We start from the raw sequence: 8,402 nt of genomic DNA, 5'->3' as shown, positions 1-8,402 counted from the left end.
TGGATCAAAGGGTATGCACATTTTTGTTGCCCTTTGGGCATAGTTCCAAAGAGAAATTTGTAATTAATCTAAGAAAGTGAAAAAAAATGTCCATATCCTTCATCCAGGGGTGCAATGATAAATGCTTAACAGCTGGCACTCCAAAAAATGTACTTACAACTTAATTTTAAGTTTAATCTGTCTTATTAAAATTTTCTCCATTGCTTTGTAGTCAATCAACAAAGCAATAAATCAAGTCCTGATTTGTAACTTTGCTGATTTCCAACGTATAAATGCTCATAGGAAATTTAGTATTCAGTTCATGTTAACCAGTTTGAACTGACTCCAGTATCTTAACACCAGAGATCCTAGAAATTTACCCTAAGGAGGTCAAATCAAAATATTTATAGAGACCTTTTAATAGCAAAATCTGGAAACAAAGTAGATGCTCATAAGTTAAGAGATAACTAAACATTGTAATGAAACATTATTACACAGTAATGATGAATGTTAAGAATAGAGGGAAACATGGGGAGATTTATATGAAAATGAAGTAAGTGAAGTCAAGTAAGTAAAATCAAGAAAACAATATACAAAATGTAAATGGAAACAACAATAAAATCAAACTGAGCATCATGGTTATAATGACCAAACTTGGCCTTAAAAAAGAAATATTAGAAAGTGTGACTATGACTGTGGAACTTTGTATATACTATCAGGCACATAGGATGCATTGATTAGTTTTACTGAACTATTTTATTTTTCCTCTTTATTTTGTTCTTTGTCTTAAGGAAAGGCTCTTTCAATCTGGAGAGGAAGAAATTGATTATGGATAGGGTTACAAATTTACTGAGTATGTATTGCAAAATGAAGGTGATGGAAAAACAAAGAAAATAAAAAGAAAGCCACCTTTAGCTTAAAGAGGTAGATTAAATGTGTTTATTTTTTATTTTTCACAATTATCTGCTAGGTAAAGGTCTAGTGGTAGGCACTTGTTATCACAGAAAAGGTCTGCAAATTTGGGGTTTCTAAACAAAAAAAAAGGAGAAAGTGTCTTTAATTTTGACAACTCCCTTATGCACAACAAGTGAATGTGCAGATAACAAGTTGGCATATACATAAAATATAAAATGTAGCGTTTTTTTAATCGAACTTGCTAAATAAATACCTCATGGTGAAATATTTTGTCTTCCTAATACTTGAGAATTCAAAGAAGATTGGAACTTTGAAACTAAATTCATGAAACAAGTTACAGAAAGAGAAAGAAATGCATCTGTCTCTGTCTCCTCTCTGTCTCTGTCTTTGTCTTGGCTCTGTCTGTCTGTCTGTCTGTCTGTCTGTCTAGTTCTGTCTCTGTTTCTGTCTCTCTGGGTCACTCTCTCTCTGTCTCTGTTTTATTTTGTCTTATTTTCTCTAGCTGTCTTGGTCTCTCTGGTTCTCTCTTACTCTTTCCATGTCTCTGACTGTTTCTCTCGATTTTTCTCTCTCTTTCTCACTCTGTCTTTCTCTATTTGGTTGCCTGTCTCTGCCTTATTCTGTCTGCCTCTCTCCTTCCTATCTCTCTCTCAGTCTCTCCAGGTCTCTGTCTGCCTGTTTCTGTTTGTCTCTCTCCTTCTATCTCTCTTGGCCTCTCTCTACTGGGAAAACTGGAAAGTGTTATGGCAGAAAGTAGGCATAAAACAACATTTCACATTATATACAGAGGTAACATAAAGGGTGACATCATAGACAAATTAAAGGAGTAGGAAGAAATTACTTTTCAGATAGGGAATAGGGGAAAATAGAATAGGAATAACAAATAGAGAAGACCACAGAAAATGGAATGAACAATTTTCATTAACAAAAATTTAAAAATAGTTTTTGCATGAACAAAATTATCGTAGTTAAAGTTAGAAGGCAAATACAACTTGGGGAGAAATATTAGCAGCATGTTTCTCTGACTGGCATCATTTCCAAGATATATAAGGAACTGATTCAAATGTTTTTATAACAATAACCATTCCACAGTTGACAAACAAACAGTCAAAGGATGGTTTGGGGCAGTTTTCTAAGGGAGAAATTCATGCTATATATAATCACATTAAAGAATGCTTCAAGAACATCATTAAAGGGGCAGCTTGGTGGTGCTGTGGATAGAGCACCGGCCTTGGAGTCAGGAGTACCTGAGTTCAAATTCGACCTCAGACCCTTAAAATTACCTAGCTGTGGGGCTTTGGGCAAGCTGCTTAACCCCATTGCCTTGCAAAAACCTAAAAAAAGAGAACATCATTAAAAACAAACTAGATGATTTCGATTACATTAAATTAAAAAGCTTTTGCACAAACAAAACCACTGCAACCAAGATCAAAAGAAATGTAGTAAACTGGGAAACAATCTTTATAACTAATGTTTCTGACAAAGGACTAATTTCTAAAATATATAAAGAACTGAGTCAAATTTATAAAAAAAACCAAGTCATTCCCCAATTGAGAAATGGTCAAAGTATATGCAAAGACAATTTTCAGATGAGGAAACCAAAGTTATCCATAGTCATATGAAAAAATTGCTCTAAATCATTACTGATTAGAGAAATGCAAATTAAAACATCTCTGAGGTACCACCTCACACCTCCCACACTGGCCAATATGACCAGAAAGGACAATGTTCAATGTTGGAAGGGTTGTGGGAAATCTGGGACATTAATACATTGCTGGTGGAACTATGAATTCATCCAACCTTTCTGGAGAACAATCTGCAATTAAGCCCAAAGGGCAATAAAAATGTGCATACCCGCTGATCCAGCAATGCCACTACTGGGTCTATATCCTGAAGAGATTATGAAAATGGGTAAAAACATCACTTGTACAAAAATATTCATAGCAGCTCTGTTTGTGGTGGCAAAGAACTGAAAATTGAGTGAATGTTCATCAGTTAGGGAATGGGTAAAAAAACTGTGGCATATGTATGTGATGGAACACTACTGTTCTATTAGAAACCAGAAGGGATGGGAAACAGGGATGATTGTGAAGTTTAAACAAAGAACAGTCTATTACCTTCAATTTTTAAAAAAAAAGTATCTTATGTACGACATAATTTTGCTATCTCTAATATTTTATTTTCTCAAGGATGAAGAAGAATGCTCCCAGTTATTAAAAATAAGAAAAATTTAAATTAAAACGACTGTGAAATTCCACCTCATACTCATCAAAATGGCAAAATTGACAAGAGGCAAATTACAATGCAAGAATGTCTGTGGGAAAACAGGCAAACTAATGTGTTTAGGAAAAGTTTTAAATTGCTCAATTTGGACCTACACCCCAGAAGTTACTAACTTATGCATGCCTGTTGACTCAGCAATACCACTACTAGGCTTGTGCCCCCAAGAGATCAAAGAAAAGGAAAAAGGACCCATCTATACAAAAATATGCATGGTAGCTTTTTTGTGGTGACAATTAGAAGCTGAGAGAATGGCCATCAATTGAGGAATGACTGAATAAAAATTATGGCATATGTAAGTCATGGAGCATTACTGTACTTTAAGAAGTAATGTAGAAGATAGCTTCATTCTGGTGTCTCTTTCTGGAGGTGTTCTGTGTATTCTTTCAAGGACTATTTTGCCTTCTTGATCTAGTATAATTTCCAGTCTCTTTTTGATCTAGGCTTTTGGGTAGACCAATAATTAGTAATAATTAGTAAATTATCTCTCAAGGATCTATTTTCCAGATTATTTTTCCTAAAAAATACTTTACATTTTCTTCAATTTTTTCAGCCTTTTGATTTTGTTTGATGAAATCTTGGTGTGATTAGTTTCTATTTGTCCACTTCTAATTTTTAGGGTTTTGTTTTCTTCAGTTAGCTTTGGTGATTCCTTTTTTACTTGATTAATTTTAGTTTTAAATGACTTGTTTTTCTTTTCCAGTTGGTTAATTTTACTTTTTGATGAATTTCATTCCCTTTCCAGTTGGTCGATTTTACTTTTTGTTGAAATACATTCTTTTTCCAGTTAGTTATTTTTACTTTTAAAGAAGCTGATTTCTTTGGTCAATTTTTCATAATTCTCCTGCATGACTCTCATTTCTCTTTTTCCATTTTTCTTCTTCCCCTCTTTGGTTTTAAAAATCTTTTTAAAGCTCTTCCACGAGGTTTTGAATTTGAGTCCAATTCACACACCCCTTTGAGACTTTCCATGTAGGTAATTTGTCACCGCTTTCTTCTTCTGAGATATTTTTATCATCTCCACTTGAATAGTATCTTTCTATAGTTAGCGCTCTTTTTTGTTGCTGTTCATTTTGATAGTTGAACTCTGCTCCTGGGTATAGGGAGTATACTCTCCAGCGTTTTGTGCTGGGGCTGGGGTCTGGTCCCAGGCTGATCGCTTGCCAAGGTTTTGCCTATGCAGAGGTCTGTTTCCTCCTTTATGTCTAGGCTTTACCAGTGCAGTGGATTTGATCCCTCCCCAGTCCTGTTTGTTGTCCCAGTATTCCCAGGCTCAGACTTTGCCTGGGTTTGGGACCCTTCTTGCTGACCTGCTATCTAGCTGAACCAGGAGCTGGGCTGCTATCTAATTGCTGGGCCCTGGGCTGTTTATCTAGCTGCCAAGACCTGCACTGCACTAGAAACCTCCCACTAGCTTTCCCACTTTTCCGCCTAGTTGCTTCTTACTTCTGAAGGAGATAGTTTCAGAGAGCCTTGACTGTTGTGGAGTGAAGTAAACAGAACCCAGAGAACAGTGTATGCTATATCTACAAAACTGTAAAAATATAAACAACTTTGAAAGACTAAAAATCCCGATCAGTGCAGTGACCAATCAAATTGTTGTTGTTTAGTCCGTTTTTTCAGCTGTGTCAAACTCTCTCGGACTTCATTTGAGGTTTTGTTTGCCATTTCCTTTCATGTATGAAGAATTAGAGGCAAACAGGGTTAAGTGACTTGCCCGGGGTCACACAGGTAGTCAATGTCTGAGGTCAGATTTAAAATCAGGAAGATGAGTCTTTCTGACCCTGGGCCTGGCACTCTATCCTCGGCAACACCACCTAACTAGAGAACCCATGCTGAAGCATGCTCTCCAACTCCTGACAGAAATGTAAGGGACTCAGGGTGCACACATATATTGTTTGGACATAGCCAATTTTTTCCTTGTTTTCCTTACTTTTGCACTTTTGGTATAGGGATTTTATTTTGTTTTATTTTCTTGGAGGAGAGATGCATTTTTGATAACTGACAAAAATTTAATTAGAAAAAAGTAATGTTTCAGTTGAACCTTAAAGGAAATTAGAAATTCTAAGAAGGGGAGAAGAAGAGGAAACAGATTCCATGCATGGAGGACAATCCATGCAAATGTGTGGCATTGGGAGGTAAGAGTCTCTCATCTGAGGAATAGTAGGGAGGTCATTTTGTCTGATCCATAGTGTACCTGAAGTATAGTGATGGAAAATGAGGCTAGAAAAGTAGATTGGGGCCAGTTTGTGAAAGGCCTAACCTGCCAGACAGAGGAATTAATAGTTAATCCTTGGATGGAAACTCCTTGAGGGTAGAAAAAATTTCATTTTTTCCCCTGTATCCCCTATCACCCAGCACATATCTGTCATGCAGTGACTAATTGATAAATACATCTTGATTGATTAGGGTCAAAAGCCCTAGTTTCAAGTCTAGGTGATAATTTGCTAGATGTGTGACCTGTCAGTTTAGCCTCTTGGATTCTCAGTTTCCTTAGTTATAAAATAAGAACCAATAATACTCATATTACCTACTAAATGAAAGGCACTGCCAGGGCCAGAGCGCCAGGTCTAGAGACAGGAGGACATCTTCCTGAGTCCAAATTCTGCCTCACTTACCAACTGTGTGACACTGGGCAAATCACTTTACCCCATTTCCCTCAGTTTCCTCATCTTTATAATGAGCTGGAGAAGAAATGACAAATCACTACGATATTTCTGCTAAGAAAATCCCAAAATTGCATCACAAAGAGTTGAACAAGACTGAAATGACTGAACAAGGAAAGACCACCAAGGAATGCATACTAATCAAATGAGAGAATGCATGTAAGGTGTTTTGAAAGCCCTGAAACATGAGCAATTATCCTCATAATGCTATATTTACTTAGCTGGATCCACCGGTGTGCAGACGTGGGTGAGCAGGGAGTACATATGAATAGGACGTGCCATCTTTGGTCAGTTGTGTCCCTGCAGCTGTTGACCTGGACCTAGGAACTGTAAAATTCTCCCTCTCTGAGATCTCCTGAAGATGGTGCTCTTTTAATTGGTGAAAGAAATAACTTTGATGTCACAGACACCTGTGTTGCTGGACACAACCTTTGCTGACACGTTATTAAAAAATATCGACTTCTTCTAAGTTACTGTGAAACAGTGACCTGCAGCCTGGACTCCAGCTCTAATGTTGAACTTCTCCGTAGTCTTTGTTCATTCCCACTCCTATTTGTTGTGACTTAACAGGGCAGGAGAAGACCCAGGGTCGGCAAGTGGGAGGATGAAGAGACAAGTTGGGGAAAAGGGGGCAGTGGCCAAGCTTCAGTGGCCAAAGGAGGATTTGAAAAGAAACAGAGTCAGAAAAGGGTGTGATGATAAATCTGGAGTAAGGGTAAGTGAGTAGAGCAAAGGGAGTAAAAGAGTGAAGTAAGGGAGTAAAGAGGTAAGCACGAAGACTTTTGGAGGAAGGTGACAAAGCTGCCTATGCTATCACTTGCCTTACAACCTCTACTCAGAACTCAAACACCAGAGAGGCAAGTGTAGCCTGACCCAGACCAACCAGTGAGCCAGGAAGCCAGAAGAGGGCAGGGACAGAAGTGCCAGCCAACACCAGAGCAACAGAAACGAAAAGAAGTTGGAAATGTCGTGTTGACTTGGGGCCTGAGATCCTTCAACTGAGTAGCTATTGACCCTCTGGAGGCCAGGAGTGGAATTGACTTTGAATTCAGCCAGGGAAATTGAGGCTTGTTGTTCTAACTGTACATGTCTGAGAAACTCTCTCCCCTTCCTTTCATGTGGGCAGAATTTCTCTAGCAACTCACTCCTTTTTTTTGGAACATGACTTTCTTTTCTAAACCTGGAGGCAAAAACGATTGCCTGGGTCCCTTTGTTTAACATCCTTCATGGCAAATGACCTGTGTTTACTAGGAATCTGTCTTGTCAAGGATTTTCCTTTTCTCTCTCTCTCTCCCTTCTTCCTCTCTTCTCCTTTCCCCTCTCTTCTCTCTCCCCTTCCCTCCCCTCCTCTCCTGTCCTTTCCCTCCCTCCTCCTCCCCTCTCCTCTCTTCCTCTCCTCTTTTCTTTCCCTTCCTCCCCTCTCCTCTCCTTTCTTCTACCTCTCTCTCCTGTTCTCTGTTTCTCTTTTATTGTCTCTTTCTCTCATAAACTCCACCGCTACTAAATATGTGACTCTCCAACTCCCTAACCAGTATCTGATGGTGCAAAAACAACCACACTGAGTTTATAAAAGTTCAGTAATTTAGAGCTCAGTTTTGAGTTATCCTTACTTCCTTCCCAAACCTCCTGCATATAGTTAAGTCAGTAAAACTGGCACAAATGTGATAGCTATCTAATTGTAAAACAGTTTCAAATGTGTAACAGGAAACCCCCAAAATATCGATGAAAGAGATAACAAGTCTATTGTTGGTCTCTCAGTCTGCAGAGAGGAAGAGCTTTCTCTCCTCTAGCCTCATTCTCCAGTGGGGATAGATGAGAGCAGAAAGTAGGTAAGGGGAGATAAAAGGGGAGTGGATCTTCCTTTTCATCTATAGGACCCCCAAACTACTCACAGAAAATCCAGCCCCCATTCCTTGCTGTCGAAAAAAGCACTAGCAGACTTCTTTGAACTGCCCTTTCCTATCTCAAAAGTTCAGGTTGTCCTTGCCACACAGGGGGAATCACTGGAGATCACTTCTCAGTTCAACCTGTCTTTGGAAAAATTCAACATCAGGACCCTGGCCAGGGCCCCCTCCTGGCCTTGAGCTCATCTCTCACTGCCACAGTCCACGATCTTTCAGGTGGAAATCCCCTTACCTCCTCAATAGGGAAAGTATTGTCACTCTTCCAATACCAAAGAGAACCAGGCCAAAAGCTCCACTTTGTCTAAAACAATAGCCCTCCAATGCTTGCTGTTTTCTGGGAGAAGTGCTATACATTTTTTGATTTGATTTCTTTTCTTTCTACTATATGATTCAAGAACTATATACAGTCAATCCATCATCATGTAGTCATTAGCTACATTATGTTACTCCAATATGAATTCATTAAAATGCAGTATAAAGGGAAGAGGGCAGAATTTTCCTGCTAGGTATGGGCTAAGCCCAGAGATTGAGTAGATAAATCTCCACAGCCCACACCACTCCATCATCAGTACTTTCCACAAAAGGGGATAGGGATGGAAATAGGAAATAGCACTTTGAGAAATAGAGTTTGGCATTTAATGTCAAATCTCTCTAGTAT

The sequence above is a fragment of the Macrotis lagotis genome, chromosome X (assembly GCF_037893015.1).
Source record: "Macrotis lagotis isolate mMagLag1 chromosome X, bilby.v1.9.chrom.fasta, whole genome shotgun sequence".
In the NCBI taxonomy this organism is placed as follows: domain Eukaryota; kingdom Metazoa; phylum Chordata; class Mammalia; order Peramelemorphia; family Peramelidae; genus Macrotis; species Macrotis lagotis.
This window is presented reverse-complemented; position numbering follows the sequence as displayed.